At 53.0% G+C, this 26,956-nt stretch overlaps 1 pseudogene; it reads right to left on the bottom strand.

The window, feature by feature from the left end:
- Positions 1-26,956, bottom strand: part of LOC123120137 (importin subunit beta-1-like) — a 114,201-nt pseudogene that overhangs the window by 63,672 nt on the left and 23,573 nt on the right.

The following is a 26,956-nucleotide window of genomic DNA, read 5'->3' as shown; positions in this document are numbered from 1 at the left end:
ATTTTCTAATTTGAAATTGGATGGAATTGACAACACACTTATCATCTTTGTTTATACACGTGCAAAACCTGTCATCTCTCTGCTTTGTTTCAGGGTGATATGCCTGATGGCATGCACAAGTCTGTTGAAGGCTGTGCGACAAACCCAACATATATTGCAGCAAAGAAGGCAAAACATCTTGAAGATAGCGAAACAACCCCAAAGTCTTGTCTTGATGCAGTGTTCAAGTTACTTGAGACTAGCAGTCAGACAAGCTCACAGAATTCGTTGTCTGAATCAGTTCGACTTCTTCAGTCCCATGTTCTAGTAGAAAGGCATTCTGCAACTCAACTTCGACTTGAAGTCCTATCGCTAAGAAAGATTGCAGAGAACACCAATGAGAACCTCATCGCTAAACAGCTACACCTGGAAGCTATGACCGACATGCTAGGACGATCTCATAGCCTTGCTCAGTAGCTTGCGCAGCAGTTCCCGCGCAAGGCTAACCTTTCTTGAACTGTCTTGGAAGTGGTCTCGGTTCAGTATTATTTTGTTACGCTGCAATGGTGCCCGGTTTTTGTAATCTGCTTCTTCGTCGCGCTTTATGATCACTGGTGGCGAACTTCGATGCCTAGTGGATGTAATATACAATAAATCCTTTATTGTATAGTGTAGGTTTATTCTTAGTTACTATGTCGTAATTTATTTGTTGTATAGAGTAGGTTTGTTCTTAATTCCTACTAGTTACTGCCATCATTCGCTATCTGAAAAAAATAAGATGTAGTCGACCGGGCTGAAACATTCGCCTCTAACGGGCCTGGTGTTTAGCGGGCCACAATTGGGTCGGCCTGCATCTTTCTTGGGCCCGAATGATTGGGGCCTTCACACTTTGCGCGAGGCCCATAACTTACACCGGCCTATATTTTAGTAGGGCCTTTTGTGGACCCAGCGCTTAGTTTGGCCCAGGTAGCGTTGGGCCATTAACAGGCTGAATATTGTACTGGCCTGTTACGGCCCAGATGAAACCATGGGCCTTTAGCAGGCCGAAATGCATATTGGGCCTCAATTTTGACTAGTCGTCCACGGGCCTTCAGCAGGCTGAAATGTAGACCGGGCCTTTTTGGGCCTAGTTATATCATGGGCAGTTACCAGGCCGAAACATATCTCGGGCCTTAGTTGGCCCACTGATATCATGGGCCTTTAAGAGGCCGAAAGCTTAGTACAGACATCAACGGTCCGAATTATACGACAGGCCTTTAACAGGCCCAAAGTCACGTTGGGCTTAACTGTTGCCACCTTTATCACGGGCTGTTAGTGCGCCCAATGTCCCGTCGGACCATATATGGCCCATGGGCAGCACGGGCCATTCCCAGGCCGAAAGTCACACCGGGCTGAAATGAGCCGATGTCTACATAGGGCCTCTAACAGGCCGAAAGACACTGGGCTGTAATTGGGCCCAAATATTCGGCGAACAATTAACGGGCCAGATCTGGCTTCGGGCCGTAAATGGGCCCAAATATTCGGCGAACAATTAACGGGCCAGATCTGGCTTCGGGCCGTAAATGAGCCTTTATTAAGCAGGCCGTTATTGGGCTGGACCACGAGTACCAGAGTAAGTACTACGAGCCTTTGACTGGGCCGGCCTTTTTAACATATAAGGGCCTCTGTTGGGCCATTCCACGTGTCGACGTATCATAGGCGCTTTGGGTCCAATGAGTGGATGACATCTATCCCAACGGTGAGCTGACACGTGTTTCCTCTAGCCAATGATGATTTTACACGTGGAAAATCTCCATTGTTCGGGGCTGTTATTGGGTTATCGGGTCCAAAACCGGACCCGATAGCTTAACGGCGTTCTGTTACGGTGGATGCCATGTGTCGGTCACCCTTGACGAAAGCACTTCTGTGACGCGCGATTTATCGTCATAGAAGTGGACACTTCCGTGATGATAATTTTGGCAATGTCATGGAACACTTCTACGACAGCACATGTATGACTATCTTGATTCTGTCATAAATTTGTCATGGATGTACATGCATGACAGAAAACGTGACCTACTGTGACAAACACGTATCATCACGGAAGTGTATTTTTTTTGTAGTGTACGCAACGACGACAAGTGTTATTTTTTCGTAATTAAGCACGACTTCAACTATTTCAATGTGTCATTTTCACCTTTTACAATTCGACTAGCTTATCCCATGCCATGCAAGACGCTATGTCTTGGAGAGGATGGGTTTTGAAGACCATGAAAGTATGGAAACAAAGAAAATTCACCTAAGGACCCATCATGATATGGATTTTGAAGTAAATCTGTATAATTCTGAGAGCGTAACCCATTTTGGTTGCAAAAATTGGGAAGCATTTTGCATGATGTATGATTTTGATGAGGGTATGCTTGACACCATGGATCTTGGTGATCCTGACATCGAGCAAGACAATATGGACATTTTTGTCCTTGTAGATACGCCTCCAATTCTACCGCTATGTGAGTTTCTCAAACATAGATATTAACTAATTTATATTGTTCATTTCAAAATAGTTGACAGCTTATTTCCATTGATAGCTTATTTTCATTGTTCAAACAATGTGCGGAACATGGTAGACATAACCTACTACACCGATGGCTCTGAGTTAACTTATAAGGGGGAAAATCATCTGGTCGGATTTTGTACTGATCATGAGAATTACAATATCTATTGTAAAACTCCTCCACATTATGGTCAATACGTGCCACTAGTGCATGTGTTGAACTACGGTAACTACTATGGAGATACGCTGGTAAGATTTTTTACTATTACGACATTCGTGCATCTTTTGCATACTTCTACATACATCATTGCTAACTAGGAAGTTATTAATATGTTTTTCAACAGATAATCCGAGAGGATGTGTGCATCATCTGATGTATCAGAGTGGTCGCCTTGATGTTTTGAACATACGTTCAGGTCATCCTTCGAATCTCAACTGTCCATACCGGATTTCTAAATGAAGTGGAGACATGAAAATCAAGGAATGGAAAAAATGTATGGACATTCGTAAGGAGGTTCTTGGAAGCAAAAGGAAGCGAAGCGCAAGAATTGGAAACAGGATGATCTCCATTCTTCATAATGGAGAGTCAGGGACTATATTGTTTTATGCTATTTTACCTTAAAGAGGGTATTTAGGTCCTACCTAATACTGATGATCATGTGCCTAGAAAAATTAAGTAGGGTTGGTTCGATGACTATGAGGATGATGATCGTATGACTTGTTATTAATAACGAATAGAGGTTGTATGATGATGATTAGTAGGACTTATTATTATGATGATGCATGATGCGAGCATGAACAGTTACTATATATCAGTGGGTGAAATGAACATGGATTGGATTGAAGTGAAGGCAACAAACATGTGGTGCATGTCGAAAGTAGTACTAATCCAAACTTGATCAAGTTAGGATTAATATTACTTTCGACATGCACCACATGTTGCCTTCACTTTAATCTAAGCCATGTTTAGGCATAGCAGTAGCGTTGGTAAACCAAGCACGGAAATAAGAGAGGACACTTCTCTTTGTTAGCTAGCTTACACACCCTAAATTACCCCCTAAACCACCCCCTTTCGGAAAAAAATTAAAAACCTCAGCTCCTGCCAGCTGCTGACGCGTGGATGCCTATTGGTCCCGGTTGGTGCCACCAACCGGGACTAAAGGGCCTCCTGGCTGGGCTCGCTGCACCAGCCACGTGGACTATAGGGTTTTTGAATCAGGGCTAGGCCGACGGCATAGATGCCACGCGTCAGCAACTGGGAGCTCCGGCCAGCCCTATGCTGACGGCCTAGCCGTCGGCATAGTTTGTATTTGATTTTTTTCTTTTTTCTGTTTGTTTTCAAATCAATTCAATTCAGATATACAGCACATATCAGCAGATATATATGATGGAAATAGACATATAGAACACATCTAAGTATCATCCGTCACCATCACAACAATATATGCATAAGCATCATCATAATCAACATAAAGATAAGCATAAGCATATAAAGAAGCACGCAAGTCATCTAAAGGACCATCAAAGACCACTAGTTTATCATCATCACCACACACAAGTCATCTAAAGATACATAAGCATAAGCACACAAGTATCCAAAAGGCTTAAGCACCAGGACGTCGAGCACCGCGGAGGTCGTCACCGCCAAGACCGCTGAAGCCCAGGTCGTCAGTGCTAGCGGCAGCGCTACCGCCAAGACCGCCTCCACCTCCGCTCCGCCTCCATGGATCGGAGTGGTCGGGCTCCGTGACTCGGGAGTGCTGCGAAGACCACCGCCAATGGTTGATCCACCGGTTCCCTGGATGTTGAAAAGACATATTAACGGGATATATGACTGTGTTGAAAGGCATGATATGCTTTGAGTGAACAGATTGGGGATGAACTAACCGGCGAGGGGCCAGCGTTCTGTGCCACAAACTCCTCAAAGGTCAGCAACGTTGGTTGTGCTGGAGGACCCTCTGCTGATGGCCATTGAGGACACCTGCCGGCCGCCATTTCCTGAAAAGCGTGCTGCATCTGGCGATCCCTCTGCTGATGGTATGCATGAAGGCGGTCGTGCCACGCCATGGTCTCCTGGCGTGTGTACTCCATGTAGGCCTACAGTATGACATGATGAAACTCATAAAACTACTAAATGCGGAAAATAAAGGGAGCAATGAAGATAAAAGGGAAAATACTTACAGTTTGCTGCTCCTGAAAGAGGGACAGTGACGGTGCACTGCTCATGGGCGTGCTCGTGCGCTGGCTCAGGGTCGGGTCGATCCGACGGAGCTGTGTGTAGGAGATAGTAGGAGTGATCACAGCATCGAGAACCGCCTCCCGACCGTGCTCCTTCGGCCCCATGCCCACCACCACCCTTTCGTCCAGATCCGCCGCAATGGGGTCAGGTGTGTCAGGATGTAACGCCAGATACCCATCGGAGTAGGCCTTCTTCCTATGCGCGGTCTTCTTGCCGTAGTACTTGGGCTCGCCAGGCTTGGGGTCCTTCCGCGTATGGGCGATCTCCCACGCCTGCATGTGTGAGAGCGGCCGCTTCAGTTTCTCCTCCTGCACCACCAAACAGAGGTTAGTCATACATAAGAAAGTAATGGTAAATAGAAGAAGAAGAATGTTTAATGGGGTTAGTCATACATTAACTGCCTTGTGGAGATAGTGGTTTCGGTTTCCCTGAGCATGTACTCCCTCCTTCCCTCGGTTAGCCTTGTTTTTGACTCTCATAGCCGCCCAGGCTCCAGCCTCATCACACCAAAGATCCACCAATGCCGCCCAGGACTCGTCTTTTCCATAACACCAATTTGGTAACACCTACATAATGAAAGCATAATGGCATGTCAACACGAAACGGTGAAATGTACCACAAGGTAATGAAAGCATAATGAAAAATCTTTTATACTTACCTTCAAGAACTCGTCCCTCTCCAAGGTAATGCCCATCCTCCGCGCGTCTTCCTTGGTCATCTTCACACCAAGATAGTCGTGATGGTATGTCGAGATGGCCACATAGCGCACCTCGTACTGCATCTGGCGGGCCTTCTTCTTGCATTGGCGCAGCACGATCTGGTCCGCTCTGGCCCTGTGCTCCGGGAGAACTCGATAGAATTTCTACAATCATGCACGAAACAAGAATGGAAGAAGCCATGAGTTAAATCATTCATGAAACTAGAATGGACTTGTGCTTCTGAAGAGAACTCACCCAGAAAGTGGTGATCACGGCCTTGGCATGGGTCCCATGGTCCGCGTGGAGGGCCGCTTCCCAGTGCTCCCAGCTCGTGGCCAAGACCCGATGGTTCGGGTGCCTGACTGGATCCGGACAGTACAACCCCGGCCAGTGTAACTTCAGCAAGACGGTGATGAGGCCGTTGGGAATACGGACCCCTTTAGAATATATCCAGTTGCTGCAAAAGAATGAACTATTAGCATGTGACAAGCAAAATAAATAACAACCGGAATGAGCATGTGACAAGCAAAATAATGAAATTATTATAAAGTGGCACTTACTCTTTCCCCGTGGGCTCAATGAGCCACTTCTTCTCCTCAGTAGCAGGAACCTGCTTTGGTAGCTTTGCGTTACCACGCAGCCACCCCTTGTTGTCAACCCCCTCCCCGCCAGCACCATCATCCCCGCCACCACCCTCCTCCTCGCCTGCCTCCCCCTCCCCAACCTCCTCCTCATCCTCCTCCTCCTCGTCCTCCTCCTCCACCTCCTCCTCGGCCCCATCCCGAACCTCCTCCTCCTCGCCTGCCTCGTCCTCCTCCTCCTCCTCACCAGAGGAGGGTACCTCACTAGAGGAGGGTACCTCACTAGAGGATGGCCTCGAAGACAACACCCCTAAGTCGGTGAGGGTGCGCTCTTTCTGGCCGCGACCCCCTGTAGTGGCTCTCCCCCCACCACCTCGCCCTCCAGGGGCTTTCCCCCTCCCCCTCCTCTAGGGGCACCTCTCCCTCGACCTCCCTGTGAGGAGTCATCGTCAAGTAGCCGGGGGGAGGATTACGTGCTCGACCACTCCGACTAGGCAGGCCAACGACCTTGCGTAGGAAACCCACGCCGTCGGCCTTCCCCTTGCCCATGTTCCACGAACCTGCATTGAAAAGAGAATAAGCAATTAGTAAATTAATGAAATGAAGGAAAAGGCATGATAATAAACACATTAATAAAAATGCATAAAAGGCATATTCCTAAACACGTACATCTGCTAGAAACCATATGAATCATCACTGTTGTAACCTCTTTCTCGGTCCGTCTCATCATCACTATCAATCATATCATCTTCGTTGTCTGACGGAGGTGGAGGCTCTTCCTCGTCGTCAGCGTCTTCGTTTAACTTTTCTAGCATAAGTATGTCATTTTCATTGACAATGGTCTCACCATCATTCCGTGCTTCGTCGTCGTTTGGATCCACATCATCATCACCCAATGGTCTAGCGTCATCGTTTCTAACCACATCATCATCATCAGGTTGCTCTTGATAGAACACTCCCTCGTATGTCATGGGGTTAATGTTGTAGTAATCGTCTTCATTCGGGTTCGGTAGCTTACCATGTGGCGACACCTTGAACACAACTTCCCAACCCTTTAGGTACTCTTTCTGGCATGGGTAAGGCAGATAATATACTTGTGTAGCTTGGGTAGCCGCAATGAAGAGATCGGCTCCGGCATAGACGGTTGATGGTTTAACTTCGACCAAACCAATGGAAGGCGTATGTTTTACCCCCTCCCGCGGATCGAACCATCGACATTTGAACACAGGCAGACTTAGGGTCTCGCGCCCCTGGTGGAATTTAATCTCGTATATATTTTGTACCCTTCCGTAGTAGTCTACTGAATTTTGACCGGGGGTGTACACTCCGGTATTTATAGTTTTGGGATCAGGCCGGCTGTTCTGGTGCTCCTCTGTATGGAAGCGATACCCATTCACATCATACTTTTTACATGTCATGACGGCAGGGTCAAAACCCATGGAAACCCATCTCAATTCATCATCCATAGATATGTTCGGATCTTTTCCCTACAAGTATAATTGAAATTGTTGCGTGCATTAGTTAACTAATAAATGTTGAACTAGGTATTTAATAGGGGAGTGTGGAAAATTACTTTCTCCATGAACCAAGCAACAAAATTTTTACGTCCAGGGTTTCCATGACGGAGAAGAGTAAGTGCCTCCGCCTCAGTAGGAGGATTCATTCCCGTCCATTCCTCTTGAACGAAATCACTAAAAAAAGAAAACCGGTGTTAGACCGGGACTAAGTGAACATAAAACATGATGATGTGGAAGACATAAAGGAATGGTGTAGTGGTATTACCTCATCCACACTTCCTCAACTTCCCTGATGTTGTGCAAGATATAGAACATGAGGTCCTCCCACTCTTGTCGTGGCATGTTATAAGGTTTCGAGGCCCCAGCCCTCCCACCTTGCGCGTTGAATAGATGGAGCTTGGGTTGATACTTCGGCTCTTCTATATTGTATCGAGGCACCTTGTTATGCAGATGGGGAACGTGGTCTGGATAGTATGATGTCCTGAGGTCTGACACCTCCTCTAGGATAACTGCCTCAGCTATGGAAGCTTCAATCTTAGCTTTGTTTCCACATTTCTGTCGGAGATGCTTGTTCTGTCTCTCAGGGCCGTACTGCCAGCGATTCTGCACAGGCCCCCCCAACAATACCTCGTTCGCGAGGTGCAGAATGAGATGTGTCATCGGTGTAAAGAAGCCTGGCGGAAAGATCTTCTCTAGCTTGACTATCAACTCCGGTGCCTTCTTATGCAATTTTTCAATCACGTCTTTACTTACTTCTTTAGCACAGAGCGTGCGGAAGAAATGGCTTGGCTCGGCAAGCACTCACCAGACATGCTCGGGGACATAGCCTCGAACCATCACCGGCATTATCCGCTCAATCCATACATGGTAGTCATGACTCTTCAGGCCGGTCACTTTGCCCGTTGAAAGATTGACTCCCTTACTTATATTCGATGCATAACCATCGGTGAACTTCAAAATGTGTTTCAGCCAGATAAGTACTTCCTTTTTTTCTGGCGGTTTAAGGACAAAGTCAGCATCTGGCTTGAACCAGTTTTTTCGACCGCCTGTGGGAGGCTTCATGTTCAGACGTGGTCTATCACAAATTCTCTGTTGATCGGCTCTAGCTTTAACGTTATCCTTCGTCTTATCAGGAATATTGAGGATCGTGTGGAAAAGGGACTCTGCCACATTCTTTTCGGTGTGCATCACATCGATATTGTAAGGAAGTTTGAGGTCCTTGAAATAGGGAAGCTGTGAGAAGGGGGTAATGTGAGTCCAGTTGTGCGTCTCACCATATCCCTCGAAGCCTTTGGCTTTGGCTTTGCCTTTGCCTTTGACTTTAGGCTGGAGAGCTTTTAGCTGAGCAAGAACATCTGCCCCCGAAAATGTTGGAATCTCGGTTACTTCATGAACAACCCGGCCTTTCGTGAAGTTCTTCTTGTCTTCCCTGTCTGGATGGTCTGGAGGGAGGAACTGTCGATGCAGGTCAAAGGCTACATACTTGCCACCCTTACTCAGCCAAATCATTCGCAGAGCCTGCATGCACACTGGGCATGGCATCTTCCCACTTGTACACCATCCGCAGAATAGAGCATAGCCGGGAAAGTCATGCATGCAATAGTGCAACCAAACTTTCATCAAGAAATTTCTCTGCAGATCCCGGTCGTATGTCAACGTCGGAAAGTACCAAGAATGGTGCAAAGCATCCACCAGCGGCTGCATAAACACACCCAATTGCTTCCCCGGATAATCAGGCCCCGGAATGATGAGCGACAAGAACATGGTCTTGCGTTGCATTAGGGCACCGGGAGGAAGATTGAGCGGAATTACAAACACGGGCCAGCAGCTGTATGGATTGGACGACATACCATATGGATTCAACCCATCACCTGATATGGCTATTCTGACATTCCCAGCCTCGGCTGCTTCCTCGGGGTATTCTTCATCGAACGACTTCCATGCTTCCCCTTCCGATGGATGTACGATTTTTTTTGGATTGTACCTTATACCTTCCTTGTGCCACTTCATCATTTTGGCAGACTCCTTCGTGATGAAAAGGCGCTGCAGTCTTTTTATAAAATCAAGATACCGAAGAACCTTAACGGGGATGGTTAGCTGCTTTTTCTCACCATCCTCACCGACCACCTCAATGTACCGAGACGAACCGCACTGCCTACAGTACTTGTCATCCGCATACTCGTGCCTAAACAAAAGGCAATTCTTCGGGCAAACATCTATTTTCTCATAATCCATAGAGAGTGCCTTCATGATTTTCTTTGTATCGTACATGCTTTTCGGCAGTTCATGACCCTCAGGGAGGCTGTTAGCCCATACTCCCAAGAATGCTTCGAAGCATTTCTGGCTACAGCCGTACTCAGCCTTGACTGCAATCAGTTGCGAGATGGCATCCAGCTGAGATATTTTCGCACCCGCATAAAGAGGTTTCTTCGACGAGGCCAAGACCTCCAAGAAGGCCTTTGCGGTTGCCTCCGGCTCCTCCGGTTCATTCTCTGAAGGTGTCGCATTTCCCGTTTCTGCAACAATGACATCATCTAGCATGTCCCTGACCCCGTCGTCCTCATATCCATCGATGCGTTGTCGCATCACCTCCTCTCTACCACGGTTCTGCTCGGCTATGTTTATCGGCGGCATGTCAAAGTTTGGCATATATCCGTGCGTGCGAAGGTGCTCACTCATGTCCGTCTGATTTCTACGGTGACGTCTGGCACATCTCGCACAGGGGCATGGTGGGATAATTCTCATTGGACGACGGAATATCTCCTTCAAATACACATCGGTTTTCGCGATCCACTCTGATGTTACTCGATTCCGACGGATAAAACCACTGTACATCCACTGATTATCTGCCATCCTCTGCTTTTTTGCAAGCCACACAACATAATTAAGGATTCACTTAAATTAATCACATCAAATTTTCAGTTTCTACCGCGTTGAATCCACCTACATCTCTAATAGGTAAAGATGGGTCCTAATCCCACCCGAGGATGTGTAGATTGAGTACGTTCTCCATTCTACCCCGTTCCGAGACAAAATTTCGGCAGCACCTCCCCGCTGTTCTCCAGATACACGTCTCGGCAAATAGCCGAGAGAATGTGCTCCGGAGAACAATGGGGAGGCGCCGCCGAAATCCTGTCTCGGAACAGGGTAGAACATGGAGAACATAATCAATCTACACATCCTCGGGCTGTCCGTGGAAAACGCTGGACAATCCGAAAGAGCTGCGGTGATAAATATGCAATTGAATGCATATTTATCGATGCAACCCTTTCGGACGGGAGACCTAGGTTACGCCAGGTGACTTGAGAATGAAATCTAGTGATATGAAAAAAGGGAGGAGATGGACTTGTAGCTCACCCTCGGCTGTAGAGGAAGTAGTCGAACAGCAGAGGGATGCTCAGGGGGACCAACGCGCCGGACAACGGTCACTCCGATGAAATGCGACACCACAAAGCCTGCAAAACCCACCGAAAGAACAACTTAGATCATCACATCTGAGTCAATCAAAATTTTGTCTTCAATTTTTTTTGCAATATCATCATGATGAACTAACCACTAACCATGATCCGAATTTTAACATCTGTCTATCTATCTACTTCACAAAACATCTATCTACATATCATATCGAGAGATGCGACGCCACAAACCCTTTAAATTCCACCGAGTAAAATATTTGGAACTTCGCATCTCATGTAGCATTTCAACAACATCTCAAATTGTAGGACAGAATGCATATTCTACATTATTCAAAACATAAAGTAAAAAACTTAGATGATCATGATACTTCAAATTAAATTTTTACTGCATTGATTAATTTTTTTGGTCAAAACTAAAATGTACCTACCTATCCATACATTGATGTACCTAGAAATTTATCTACTTATCTATCCATTTCATTCAACTATCCAAATTTTAACATTTCTCTATCTATCTACTAAAATTGCACTAAACATACAAAATAATTGCACTACACTAATTTTGTCTATCTAGCTAACACAACAGCGGCATCAGCTACAACTCCGGCGAGTGACCGGGGGGCGGGGGAGCTCACCGAGGGGAAGCAGCACCGGAGCGGCTGGAGGACAGCAGGGGCGGGGGAGGTGGCGACGTCGGAGGGGGCCGAGACGAGGCAAGGGCGGGGCCTGGCAGACAGTGGTCGGCGCCGGGCGGACGGTTGTCGGCGCGGTGGCGGAGGAGGTCGGTCGGAGCCGGGCCAGGAGAAGGGGGCGTCGGGGCAGGGGCCCCCTTAGGGAGGGCTTCGGCGGAGGGGGTGGAGCAGCGGCCGGAGATCAGGCCGGGGACTCCGGCGGGGGGGCGGGGGGGACGATGGCAGCGCAGCGCGGGTGGGTGGAGACAACGGCGGTGGTGGGTGGGGGTGGAGACGGGGCGGGTAGGGCGGAGATGACGGTGGTGTGGCGCGGGTGGGTGGAGATGGCGGCGGTCGGTGGCGGGGCGAGAGGCTAGGGGGGCGTCGACGGCGCGGAGAGGGTGGCGGCGGCGGTTGGGTGTCGAGGAGAGGCAGTTGGATCAGGGTGCGAGGAGAGAAACGAGTGCAGCAGGAGGGCCGGGGTGTCGAGGATAAGGTGGCCCTATGCCGACGGCCAGGCCGTCGGCATAGGAGTGGTCCCACCTGACAGCGAAAGGGCCATCGAGTGGATAAGGGTGGCTCTATGCCGACGGCCAGGCCGTCGGCATAGATAGGAGGCCTATGCCAACGGCTATGCCGTCGGCATAGATGGCAACTACTTTTTTTTGAAAAAATAGTCCCACCTCGCCGAGGGAAAAGCAATTTGACCTGTTTAAATAGTTCACTAATCCATACATTATAAGCTCCGGTATTCATTAGACTTATATGAAGAAAATGGACAATTGCTGTGAACTTTTCAGTGCTCGGGCACCGGGCGTGCCCGGGCAGCCGGCCCGGTGCCCGAGCACTAAAAGGTTCACAGCAATTGTACATTTTCAATGATGAATACCGGAGTTTTTAATCAATTCAATTATTACATTTTTAGATTCTTAGTTTACCGTCTGTATGGGATCCGGTACCCGGCACCTGGAGGGGGGAAACGGACGCGTCGGGTCTACACGGAGGGGATCTTGCTGTGGGTGTGGCCCGGATGTTGCTCCAAAGTGTTCCTATGGGCTGACCTACCACAACCGGGTGGATAGGTCCACTGCTCAAAGCCCGTCCGTGCAAAGTCAAAGGGCTAGATCCCGTGGTCAAACGCTACAGGGTTAGGCGGGACGGGGGCCCTGGGGGGGTAGCAATGCCACCCGAGCGTCGCACCGGGCCCCCATACATGCGGGGTGGTGTTGTGGCATGTCCGAAGAGGCGGCACGCGTCTCCGGGGTGTGCCCCCCCTCACGAACGGCGATGACACGGTAGTAGACGTTCTGCGGTAACGATGCGGCGTGAATATTATTAAATACTCGGAGCGCGATAAAATCATGAGTTTTTTACACGACGCGGGCACATGTGCTGTAGGACTGATGGTAATTTTTCATAATTGTTCGTGATGGAGTAGTATCTGAACAATTCCCTCTATGCGGATTGCTCTTCGCGTGTCTACGACTGTGGCCGGCGGCCTCCGGGGGCTAGCATGCCGCCAAATCTTGCGTAGGCGGCCTCTCACAAGTCTGGAAGTGTTGTGGCGGGTGCAAACGCCCGGCACGCGTCTCCGGGGTGTGCCCCCCTCACGGACGGCGCCGCCGCCGGCACCTGGAGGGGGGAAACGGACGCGTCGGGTCTACACGGAGGGGATCTTGCTGTGGGTCTGGCCCGGATGTTGCTCCAAAGTGTTCCTATGGGCTGACCTACCACAACCGGGTGGATAGGTCCACTGCTCAAAGCCCGTCCGTGCAAAGTCAAAGGGCTAGATCCCGTGGTCAAACGCTACAGGGTTAGGCGGGACGGGGGCCCTGGGGGGTAGCAATGCCACCCGAGCGTCGCACCGGGCCCCCATACATGCGGGGTGGTGTGGTGGCATGTCCGAAGAGGCGGCACGCGTCTCCGGGGGTGCCCCCCCTCACGAACGGCGATGACACGGTAGTAGACGTTCTGCGGTAACGATGCGGCGTGAATATTATTAAATACTCGGAGCGCGATAAAATCATGAGTTTTTTACACGACGCGGGCACATGTGCTGTAGGACTGATGGTAATTTTTCATAATTGTTCGTGATGGAGTAGTATCTGAACAATTCCCTCTATGCGGATTGCTCTTCGCGTGTCTACGACTGTGGCCGGCGGCCTCCGGGGGCTAGCATGCCGCCAAATCTTGCGTAGGCGGCCTCTCACAAGTCTGGAAGTGTTGTGGCGGGTGCAAACGCCCGGCACGCGTCTCCGGGGTGTGCCCCCCTCACGGACGGCGCCGCCGCCGGCACCTGGAGGGGGGAAACGGACGCGTCGGGTCTACACGGAGGGGATCTTGCTGTGGGTCTGGCCCGGATGTTGCTCCAAAGTGTTCCTATGGGCTGACCTAACACAACCGGGTGGATAGGTCCACTGCTCAAAGCCCGTCCGTGCAAAGTCAAAGGGCTAGATCCCGTGGTCAAACGCTACAGGGTTAGGCGGGACGGGGGCCCTGGGGGGTAGCAATGCCACCCGAGCGTCGCACCGGGCCCCCATACATGCGGGGTGGTGTGGTGGCATGTCCGAAGAGGCGGCACGCGTCTCCGGGGGGTGCCCCCCCTCACGAACGGCGATGACACGGTAGTAGACGTTCTGCGGTAACGATGCGGCGTGAATATTATTAAATACTCGGAGCGCGATAAAATCATGAGTTTTTTACACGACGCGGGCACATGTGCTGTAGGACTGATGGTAATTTTTCATAATTGTTCGTGATGGAGTAGTATCTGAACAATTCCCTCTATGCGGATTGCTCTTCGCGTGTCTACGACTGTGGCCGGCGGCCTCCGGGGGCTAGCATGCCGCCAAATCTTGCGTAGGCGGCCTCTCACAAGTCTGGAAGTGTTGTGGCGGGTGCAAACGCCCGGCACGCGTCTCCGGGGTGTGCCCCCCTCACGGACGGCGCCGCCGCCGGCACCTGGAGGGGGGAAACGGACGCGTCGGGTCTACACGGAGGGGATCTTGCTGTGGGTCTGGCCCGGATGTTGCTCCAAAGTGTTCCTATGGGCTGACCTACCACAACCGGGTGGATAGGTCCACTGCTCAAAGCCCGTCCGTGCAAAGTCAAAGGGCTAGATCCCGTGGTCAAACGCTACAGGGTTAGGCGGGACGGGGGCCCTGGGGTAGCAAAGCCACCCGAGCGTCGCACCGCGCCCCATACATGCGGGGTGGTGCGGTGGCATGTCCGAAGAGGCGGCACGCGTCTCCGGGGGTGCCCCCCTCACGAACGGCGATGACACGGTAGTAGACGTTCTGCGGTAATGATGCGGCGTGAATATTATTAAATACTCGGAGCGCAATAAAATCATGAGTTTTTCACACGACGCGGGCACATGTGCTGTAGGACTGATGGTAATTTTTCATAATTGTTCGTGATGGAGTAGTATCTGAACAATTCCCTCCATGCGGATTACTCTTCGCGTGTCTACGACTGTGGCCGGCGGCCTCCGGGGGCTAGCATACCGCCAAATCTTGTGTAGGCGGCCTCTCACAAGTCTGGAAGTGTTGTGGCGGGTGCAAACGCCCGGCACGCGTCTCCGGGGTGTGCCCACCCTCACGGACGGCGCCGCCGCCGGCACCTGGAGGGGGAAAACGGACGCGTTGGGTCTACACGGAGGGGATCTTGCTGTGGGTCAGGCCCGGATGTTGCTCCAAAGTGTTCCTATGGGCTGACCTAACACAACCGGGTGGATAGGTCCACTTCTCAAAGCCTGTCCGTGCAAAGTCACAGGGCTAGATCCCGTGGTCAAAGCTACAGGGTTAGGCGGGACGGGGGCCCTGGGGGGGTAGCAATGCCACATACATGCGGGGTGGTGTAGTGGCATGTCCGATGAGGCGGCACGCGTCTCCGGGGTGTGCCCCCCCTCACGAACGGCGATGACATGGTAGTAGACGTTCTGCGGTAACGATGCGGCGTGAATATTATTAAATACTCGGAGCGTGCTAAAATCATGAGTTTTTTACACGACTCGGGCACATGTGCTGTAGGACTGATGGTAATTTTTCATAATTGTTCGTGATGGAGTAGTATCTGAACAATTCCCTGTACGCGGATTGCTCTTCGCGTGTCTACGACTGTGGCCGGCGGCCTCCAGGGGCTTGATTGCCGCCAAATCTTGCGTAGGCGGCCTCTCACAAGTCTGGAAGTGTTGTGGCGGGTGCAAACGCCCGGCACGCGTCTCCGGGGTGTGCCGCCCCTCACGGACGGCGCCGCCGCCGGCACCTGGAGGGGGGAAAGGGAGGCGTCGGGTCTACACGGAGTGGATCTTGCTGTGGGTCTGGCCCGGATATTGCTCCAAAGTGTTCCTATGGGCTTACCTAACACAACCGGGTGGATAGGTCCACTACTCAAAGCCTGTACATGCAAAGTCAAAGGGCTAGATTCCGTGGTCAAACGCTACAGGGTTAGGCGGGACGGGGGCCCTGGGGGGTAGCAATGCCACCCGAGCGTCGCACCGGGCCCTCATACATGCGGGGTGGTGTGGTGGCATGTCCGAAGAGGCGGCACGCGTCTCCGGGGGGTGCTCCCCCTCACGAACGGCGATGACACGGTAGTAGACGTGCTGCGGTAACGATGCGGCATGAATATTATTAAATACTCGGAGCGCGATAAAATCATGAGTTTTTTACACGACGCGGGCACATGTGCTGTAGGACTGATGGTAATTTTTCATAATTGTTCGTGATGGAGTAGTATCTGAACAATTCCCTCTATGCGGATTGCTCTTCGCGTGTCTACGACTGTGGCCGGCGGCCTCCGGGGGCTAGCATGCCGCCAAATCTTGCGTAGGCGGCCTCTCACAAGTCTGGAAGTGTTGTGGCGGGTGCAAACGCCCGGCACGCGTCTCCGGGGTGTGCCCCCCTCACGGACGGCGCCGCCGCCGGCACCTGGAGGGGGGAAACGGACGCGTCGGGTCTACACGGAGGGGATCTTGCTGTGGGTCTGGCCCGGATGTTGCTCCAAAGTGTTCCTATGGGCTGACCTAACACAACCGGGTGGATAGGTCCACTGCTCAAAGCCCGTCCGTGCAAAGTCAAAGGGCTAGATCCCGTGGTCAAACGCTACAGGGTTAGGCGGGACGGGGGCCCTGGGGGGTAGCAATGCCACCCGAGCGTCGCACCGGGCCCCCATACATGCGGGGTGGTGTGGTGGCATGTCCGAAGAGGCGGCACGCGTCTCCGGGGGGTGCCCCCCCTCACGAACGGCGATGACACGGTAGTAGACGTTCTGCGGTAACGATGCGGCGTGAATATTATTAAATACTCGGAGCGCGATAAAATCATGAGTTTTTTACACGACGCGGGCACATGTGCTGTAGGACTGATGGTAATTTTTCATAATTGTTCGTGATGGAGTAGTATCTGAACAATTCCCTCTATGCGGATTGCTCTTCGCGTGTCTACGACTGTGGCCGGCGGCCTCCGGGGGCTAGCATGCCGCCAAATCTTGCGTAGGCGGCCTCTCACAAGTCTGGAAGTGTTGTGGCGGGTGCAAACGCCCGGCACGCGTCTCCGGGGTGTGCCCCCCCTCACGGACGGCGCCGCCGCCGGCACCTGGAGGGGGGAAACGGACGCGTCGGGTCTACACGGAGGGGATCTTGCTGTGGGTCTGGCCCGGATGTTGCTCCAAAGTGTTCCTATGGGCTGACCTAACACAACCGGGTGGATAGGTCCACTGCTCAAAGCCCGTCCGTGCAAAGTCAAAGGGCTAGATCCCGTGGTCAAACGCTACAGGGTTAGGCGGGACGGGGGCCCTGGGGGGTAGCAATGCCACCCGAGCGTCGCACCGGGCCCCCATACATGCGGGGTGGTGTGGTGGCATGTCCGAAGAGGCGGCACGCGTCTCCGGGGTGTGCCCCCCCTCACGAACGGCGATGACACGGTAGTAGACGTTCTGCGGTAACGATGCGGCGTGAATATTATTAAATACTCGGAGCGCGATAAAATCATGAGTTTTTTACACGACGCGGGCACATGTGCTGTAGGACTGATGGTAATTTTTCATAATTGTTCGTGATGGAGTAGTATCTGAACAATTCCCTCTACGCGGATTGCTCTTCGCGTGTCTACGACTGTGGCCGGCGGCCTCCGGGGGCTAGCATGCCGCCAAATCTTGCGTAGGCGGCCTCTCACAAGTCTGGAAGTGTTGTGGCGGGTGCAAACGCCCGGCACGCGTCTCCGGGGTGTGCCCCCCTCACGGACGGCGCCGCCGCCGGCACCTGGAGGGGGGAAACGGACGCGTCGGGTCTACACGGAGGGGATCTTGCTGTGGGTCTGGCCCGGATGTTGCTCCAAAGTGTTCCTATGGGCTTACCTAACACAACCGGGTGGATAGGTCCACTCCTCAAAGCCCGTCCGTGCAAAGTCAAAGGGCTAGATTCCGTGGTCAAACGCTACAGGGTTTGGCGGGACGGGGGCCTGGGGGGTAGCAATGCCACCCGAGCGTCGCACCGGGCCCTCATACATGCGGGGTGGTGTGGTGGCATGTCCGAAGAGGCGGCACGCGTCTCCGGGGGTGACCCCCCCCCCCCTCACGAACGGCGATGACACGGTAGTAGACGTTCTGCGGTAACGATGCGGCGTGAATATTATTAAATACTCGGAGCGCGATAAAATCATGAGTTTTTTACACGACGCGGGCACATGTGCTGTAGGACTGATGGTAATTTTTCATAATTGTTCGTGATGGAGTAGTATCTGAACAATTCCCTCTACGCGGATTGCTCTTCGCGTGTCTACGACTGTGGCCGGCGGCCTCCGGGGGCTAGCATGCCGCCAAATCTTGCGAAGGCGGCCTCTCACAAGTCTGGAAGTGTTGTGGCGGGTGCAAACGCCCGGCACGCGTCTCCGGGGTGTGCCCCCCCTCACGGACGGCGCCGCCGCCGGCACCTGGAGGGGGGAAACGGACGCGTCGGGTCTACACGGAGGGGATCTTGCTGTGGGTCTGGCCCGGATGTTGCTCCAAAGTGTTCCTATGGGCTGACCTAACACAACCGGGTGGATAGGTCCACTGCTCAAAGCCCGTCCGTGCAAAGTCAAAGGGCTAGATTCCGTGGTCAAACGCTACAGGGTTAGGCGGGACGGGGGCCCTGGGGGGTAGCAATGCCACCCGAGCGTCGCACCGGGCCCCCATACATGCAGGGTGGTGTGGTGGCATGTCCGAAGAGGCGGCACGCGTCTCCGGGGTGTGCCCCCCTCACGAACGGCGATGACACGGTAGTAGACGTTCTGCGGTAACGATGCGGCGTGAATATTATTAAATACTCGGAGCGCGATAAAATCATGAGTTTTTTACACGACGCGGGCACATGTGCTGTAGGACTGATGGTAATTTTTCATAATTGTTCGTGATGGAGTAGTATCTGAACAATTCCCTCTATGCGGATTGCTCTTCGCGTGTCTACGACTGTGGCCGGCGGCCTCCGGGGGCTAGCATGCCGCCAAATCTTGCGTAGGCGGCCTCTCACAAGTCTGGAAGTGTTGTGGCGGGTGCAAACGCCCGGCACGCGTCTCCGGGGTGTGCCCCCCCTCACGGACGGCGCCGCCGCCGGCACCTGGAGGGGGGAAACGGACGCGTCGGGTCTACACGGAGGGGATCTTGCTGTGGGTCTGGCCCGGATGTTGCTCCAAAGTGTTCCTATGGGCTGACCTAACACAACCGGGTGGATAGGTCCACTGCTCAAAGCCCGTCCGTGCAAAGTCAAAGGGCTAGATCCCGTGGTCAAACGCTACAGGGTTAGGCGGGACGGGGGCCCTGGGGGGTAGCAATGCCACCCGAGCGTCGCACCGGGCCCTCATACATGCGGGGTGGTGTGGTGGCATGTCCGAAGAGGCGGCACGCGTCTCCGGGGTGTGCCCCCCCTCACGAACGGCGATGACACGGTAGTAGACGTTCTGCGGTAACGATGCGGCGTGAATATTATTAAATACTCGGAGCGCGATAAAATCATGAGTTTTTTACACGACGCGGGCACATGTGCTGTAGGACTGATGGTAATTTTTCATAATTGTTCGTGATGGAGTAGTATCTGAACAATTCCCTCTATGCGGATTGCTCTTCGCGTGTCTACGACTGTGGCCGGCGGCCTCCGGGGGCTAGCATGCCGCCAAATCTTGCGTAGGCGGCCTCTCACAAGTCTGGAAGTGTTGTGGCGGGTGCAAACGCCCGGCACGCGTCTCCGGGGTGTGCCCCCCCTCACGGACGGCGCCGCCGCCGGCACCTGGAGGGGGAAACGGACGCGTCGGGTCTACACGGAGGGGATCTTGCTGTGGGTCTGGCCCGGATGTTGCTCCAAAGTGTTCCTATGGGCTGACCTACCACAACCGGGTGGATAGGTCCACTGCTCAAAGCCCGTCCGTGCAAAGTCAAAGGGCTAGATCCCGTGGTCAAACGCTACAGGGTTAGGCGGGACGGGGGCCTGGGGGGTAGCAATGCCACCCGAGCGTCGCACCGGGCCCCCATACATGCGGGGTGGTGTGGTGGCATGTCCGAAGAGGCGGCACGCGTCTCCGGGGTGTGCCCCCCCTCACGAACGGCGATGACACGGTAGTAGACGTTCTGCGGTAACGATGCGGCGTGAATATTATTAAATACTCGGAGCGCGATAAAATCATGAGTTTTTTACACGACGCGGGCACATGTGCTGTAGGACTGATTGTAATTTTTCATAATTGTTCGTGATGGAGTAGTATCTGAACAATTCCCTCTATGCGGATTGCTATTCACGTGTCTACGACTGTGGCCAGCGGCCTCCGGGGGCTAGCATGCCGCCAAATCTTGCGTAGGCGGCCTCTCACAAGTCTGGAAGTGTTGTGGCGGGTGCAAACGCCCGGCACGCGTCTCCGGGGTGTGCCCCCCCTCACGGACGGCGCCGCCGCCGGCACCTAGAGGGGGGAAACGGACACGTCGGGTCTACACGGAGGGGATCTTGCTGTGGGTCTGGCCCGGATGTTGCTCCAAAGTGTTCCTATGGGCTGACCTAACACAACTGTGTGGATAGGTCCACTGCTCAAAGCCCGTCCGTGCAAAGTCAAAGTGCTAGATTCCGTGGTCAAGCGCTACAGGGTTTGGCGGGACGGGGGGCCTGGGGGGGTAGCAATGCCACCCGAGCGTCGCACCGGGCCCTCATACATGCGGGGTGGTGTGGTGGCATGTCCGAAGAGGCGGCACGCGTCTCCGGGGGGTGCCCCCCTCACGAACGGCGATGACACGGTAGTAGACGTTCTGCGGTAACGATGCGGCGTGAATATTATTAAATACTCGGAGCGCGATAAAATCATGAGTTTTTTACACGACGCGGGCACATGTGCTGTAGGACTGATGGTAATTTTTCATAATTGTTCGTGATGGAGTAGTATCTGAACAATTCCCTCTATGCGGATTGCTCTTCGCGTGTCTACGACTGTGGCCGGCGGCCTCCGGGGGCTAGCATGCCGCCAAATCTTGCGTAGGCGGCCTCTCACAAGTCTGGAAGTGTTGTGGCGGGTGCAAACGCCCGGCACGCGTCTCCGGGGTGTGCCCCCCTCACGGACGGCGCCGCCGCCGGCACCTGGAGGGGGAAACGGACGCGTCGGGTCTACACGGAGGGGATCTTGCTGTGGGTCTGGCCCGGATGTTGCTCCAAAGTGTTCCTATGGGCTGACCTAACACAACCGGGTGGATAGGTCCACTGCTCAAAGCCCGTCCGTGCAAAGTCAAAGGGCTAGATCCCGTGGTCAAACGCTACAGGGTTAGGCGGGACGGGGGCCCTGGGGGGGTAGCAATGCCACCCGAGCGTCGCACCGGGCCCCATACATGCGGGGTGGTGTGGTGGCATGTCCGAAGAGGCGGCACGCGTCTCCGGGGTGTGCCCCCCCCCTCACGAACGGTGATGACACGGTTGTAGACGTTCTGCGGTCACGATGCGGCATGAATATTATTAAATACTCGGAGCGCGCTAAAATCATGAGTTTTTTACACGACGCGGGCACATGTGTTGTAGGACTGATGGTAATTTTTCTTAATTGTTCGTGATGGAGTAGTATCTGAACAATTCCCTCTACGCGGATTGCTCTTCGCGTGTCTACGACTGTGGCCGGCGGCCTCCGGGGGCTAGCATGCCGCCAAATCTTGCGTAGGCGGCCTCTCACAAGTCTGGAAGTGTTGTGGCGGGTGCAAACGCCCGGCACGCGTCTCCGGGGTGTGCCCCCCCTCACGGACGGCGCCGCCGCCGGCACCTGGAGGGGGGAAACGGACGCGTCGGGTCTACACGGAGGGGATCTTGCTGTGGGTCTGGCCCGGATGTTGCTCCAAAGTGTTCCTATGGGCTGACCTAACACAACCGGGTGGATAGGTCCACTGCTCAAAGCCCGTCCGTGCAAAGTCAAAGGGCTAGATCCCGTGGTCAAACGCTACAGGGTTAGGCGGGACGGGGGGGCTGGGGGGGTAGCAATGCCACCCGAGCGTCGCACCGGGCCCCCATACATGCGGGGTGGTGTGGTGGCATGTCCGAAAAGGCGGCACGCGTCTCTGGGGTTTGGCCCCCTCCAAGTGACGGCGGCACTGCCTTGCGTGCAGGGGGGCACACCGCGGAGCCCCAAGACGGGCGTCTACGCATGCCTGAACACTTTCACATATGCATCGGGACCCGTGCGATGTTTCGGTGACATAGCTACACCCCGAATCCCCCCACCAACCAGAATTCCCTCCGTGTCGACAGTTTCCCCCCTCCATGACACGGCGATAGCGACGTTCGTAACGGGGGCAATCGATATACCATCAGGGTACTTTTTTTAGATAAGGCATAATTATCTTATGGAAAAACAAAAATTAAAATAAAGTAAAAATAAAAAAATAAAGTAAAAATAAAAAATTAAGTAAAATAAATGTATGCCGACGGCAAGGCCGTCGGCATATCTGTGCACACACGGAGATGCAGTCCCACGGATCGATGACGTGGCAGAGCGGCCTATGCCCACTGCTATGCCGTAGGCATACCTTTGCCATAGATAGTATAAAGCAAAATTAAAAATCAAACTAAATAAATATATGCCGTCGGCATAGCTGCGCACACGGATCGATGACGTGGCAGAGGGGCATGGGCCAGGTCTATGCCGACGGCTATGCCGTAGGCATACCTCTGCCATAGATATGCCGACGGCCGGCGTTACCTCCCGTCGGCGTAGTTTCAACGCCGTCAAACGGTCAGCGCTGACCGGGTAGGTGGGCCCAGGCTATGCCGATGGCCGCGCCTATGCCGACGGTCCCCCTAGGCATATCACGAGCGGTCCCGACGGCCACGTCTATACCGACGGCCCCGTCTATGGCGACGGCCCCGTCGGCATAGATGGATGTATGCCGACGGCTTTTCTACACCTACGGCCTGTCCTTGGCCGTCGGCATAGGTCCATCTATGCCGACGGGGGCCGTCGGCATAGATGAGGCTGTCGGCGCAAGCAGTTGTTCTGGTAGTGAATGATGGCAGGTGCAAATAATTGTGCGGAACAGTCACACGTATATACTAGAAACAAGAGCAAGGCAACTAATTCAAATGATGACATGTTAATCGTATGGAACTGTCAACCAAAAAGAATGCATTGAGCATCGTGCGCACCTCTTCTGGTCCTTGGAGACCGCTTCAATGAACTCAACTAGATCCGCTGCTACCTTCAACCCAGATTTTGGGTCCTTTATACCCCGCAGTATGCCAGAGTAGGCCTTGCATATTCCCTGTCTAAGCTGGATACCGTAATCGACCTTATCGTCGTCAAAAACATTGGCACAATATATTGGGTTAGCAGCTTCTTTCAGCTTTTTCCTAACTGCCTGCAGGTACCTGTCCTCAAAAATCTTGCCGATAGCAAGAGCAATCTCTCCAAAGCATGCCAAAATCTGAGGTTTAAGCTCGGGTTTTGAGAGACCTTTGTAAAGAACACCCATCATATAATCACAGCATGGCAGGATTTCATCTCCCAAGGCATGAAAGATAGTGCCAATCACCTCTAAATAGATTGGGAGAATAGCTTCACACTGTAATACTGCAAAAAATTTGGCATGTGATCCAGAAACTTTGGACCGACGGCACGAGCGAGAGCACCAATGGCGAGCGCTGCTTTATCACGTGCGGTAGAGCAGTCGCAGGTCAGGACACGGCAAAACTGAAGCAACATAAATGGAGCAGACTCCCTAACCTTGTCCGGGTGGAGTGAATTGCCGAGTTTCTCGATTATGGCGTGCAGTACGTCCAACAGCAACGCCTGAAGATTGTGCTTGTTAGTCTTGTCATCTGATGAAATTGCCTTGGCATCAAGCGCGGTGTTTAATCTTCTCATGATAGAATGCATTAAAACTATAATAGCTAGTACAGCTTCCAAATCCCATATGTTGCTTACTCTCACAACCTCAATCAATGCTTCATAAGCAGATGCAGATGCTGGAAGCCCGAAAGGGCTTTTCTTATGGAAAACGTTCGCCGGTCGCTCGCGCACATGTACTGGACCCATGGGTGCTCAATTCTCGCCACATACCTCATCACGTGTTGCAGTTCCCCTTTTTCTTATCGATTTGACCAGGAAGCCGCAACTTCCCCTCTCTTCTCACAAATCACAGCCATCGCTGCGCACAACGGACACCAATCGCCGATGTAAATCGAGAGGAGGCAGGCGCTGCTGCATGGAGTCCAGGGGGAGGGAGGTGCTGTGTTTCTTGGCCTGCGGTTTTTGCTGGCGAATCTGGTGCTGCGGCTGCGGTGGCCCCCGATGGCAGCTGGCCGGAGCCAAGGGAGAGACGAGCGTGAGTTGTGATGCGGGACGACAACGGCGACTCGAGGTGCCGGAGTGCTACATCCGCGTTGTGCCTGGAGCTAGGACCGGTGCGCCGAGGTGCGGGGGCATGCTGGAACCGGCGAGGCGGAGTGCTACCACCGGCGAAGAGCAGTGCTTCAACCGGATTCGGCGAGAGGTGCCATCGGCGGCAATTTTTGCTACAACTAGGTTTTTGTTTTGCTGGAATAGTGGATTTGTTTGCAAGGATGGGGGCTGTTTTTTGCTGGAACCAACTCCAATTTTTGCTGCTGCCATCTATGATTTTGCTACTACCATCCTTCTGATTTTTGCTAGTGCCTGTCTTTGATTTTTGCTGAAACGAGTTTCAAATATCTGCTACCACCGCCCTTTGTTTTTGCAGCTACCGTATTTGATTTTTGCTATCACCCTTTCTTTTTGATTTTTTGTTGGACTAGTAATAATGTACGTGCAATGCACGTTTATATTAGGTAGGATATTAATTCACCCGCAAAAAATGGTAGGATATTAATTGCACGTTATATTAGGTAAGATATATCTGTCGCACGTTGGTATTTGGTAAGATATCAATTACTTTCGTTGAATGGTAGAATATTAATTACATGGCAGATTTCAAGGGATAGCGTTGAGTCAAAACATGTTTATAACCAATGGCAGTGATGGGTAATTAGAGCGTTAAACGTGTTTGGTGCTCAACATTGGAGCGATTTGAAGCGCTAGATAACATGATTTGACGATCGAGATGGTTTGGATCTGCCCATTTGGGTCTTTTTATATTGGTATAGAGTCATCCTTTTGCTGGAACCAGCGAAGTATTTTGCTGGGAACAGCAAATTATTCTGCTGGAACTGGCTTCCTCCGTAAACACGGCCCGGGCGGCCGCTTTTCTTCCCTCGTGCGAGATGTGCCAGGGGAGGAACGAAATTGGCAAAAGCTGGAACCGGCGCACAATTTTGCTGGAATCAGCACCCAATTTTGCTGGTACCGGCCACGACGACGACTACAGTAGGAGCAACGAACTAGTGAGGATGTTTCAACCTGCAGGCTTTTTTGCTGGAACCGACAGCGTGTTTTGCTACATGGGGTAGACACACGCGGGGCACGAGCGATGAGACCATCGAGTCAGCGAGGTGCGCCGGCAAGCGGTGACTGCGAGCCGACGAGCGGCGCCATGGAGCCAGAGGCCGCGGGGGAACGACGAGCAAGCAGGGGATGTTCGCAACTGCCGTCGCTCGCGAGAAGAGGAGAAACTTGCGCGAGGCAATTCTATGGTCCAGGGCGCGTGCATCGGGCGGCTGCGCGTCGACCGGCCCAAATTTCGGCCGGTCGACCGGTGCCTAGTACTGCCCTTTTCTTATCAAGTTCTGAAGCAGAAAGGAGAGCATCGATAACACCACCAAGAAAAGGTGAAAGCTCAGATGAGATTTTCTCTTTTGAATGGTGTAACTCAGATGACATTGACTCATCATAACCTCGGGCAAGAAAATATATAGCTCCACAGACCTCCTTGAACACTTGTGGAACATCTCTACCACTCTTTCACAACACAGCCATGATGCGAGGGAAGTCTTCATTTGTGAAAATTCTCTTATCGAGAGCTGGAGAATGCAGAAGCTCAAACGCCCGCCCAAGAGTGCATGCAGCGGTGCCTCTTGCCTCCATGTGTGGGTCTTCCATCCCGTCCATCAACAAACCGACCACGGGAGCGAGTTTCTCAATAGAGGGCCCTTCAAGGATAACACCTAGTACAGAAATAGCTGTCTTGCGACTCCGCCAATCTGCCATTTTGAAGTTATCCTCGACAAACTGCATTGCAAGTGGGACAATTGAATCCCCGATAATTCTAGCGACAAGGCCTAGGCATGTCTTATGTCGGAGTAATGAGCCACGGGTCAGCTAACCCGAGACCAAGAACCTTTCAAGACATCGGGGCTGGCTGCGCCCCTCAAGGCGTCAAGACGAGGTGCCGCCTTCTGATGGCCGGCTGGAGCAATAGCCGGCCACCCGTAGACGGCCGAGTTTCAAAAGCCGGCATCAAGACAAGCCGACTACTGGTGGGCGGTTTCCAGAGAAGCCGGCCCCTAGCACTCGGCCCGTGGCGCCCACGAAACCTGCGACCTCGCCAAGAAAGACAAGACAGGGAGTGGCTACAGTGTAGCCCATCCACCCCCCTGGTCCAAGGATGGGCGTGGCCACAGTGCACCGTACAGGCTGAGATCTCCGCCCGGCGCGGCACTGTTGCCACTCCACCCCTGACGTCACCACAAGCAGGCGGAGCCCTGCTCCCACGAGGGCTTGTCGGCACGGCCCAGGGAGGACGGGCCCCACCGATAGCCGAGAGCCCGGAAGACGGCTAGAGCCCCACCAGTCGGACCCGACGGAGGTCGGCCCCCAGCAGTCGGCCCGCCCCTTTCTCGGGGCCCACTCGCCATTAACCAGACGAGACACGGAGTGGCTACAGTAATCGTCCGCCAGGCGGCGGGGCTGTAGCCACGCTC

Source organism: Triticum aestivum, chromosome 5D, assembly GCF_018294505.1.
Source record: "Triticum aestivum cultivar Chinese Spring chromosome 5D, IWGSC CS RefSeq v2.1, whole genome shotgun sequence".
Lineage (NCBI taxonomy): Eukaryota > Viridiplantae > Streptophyta > Magnoliopsida > Poales > Poaceae > Triticum > Triticum aestivum.
Note: the sequence above shows the minus strand (reverse complement) of the source record. Positions and strands in the feature narration are given on the sequence as shown.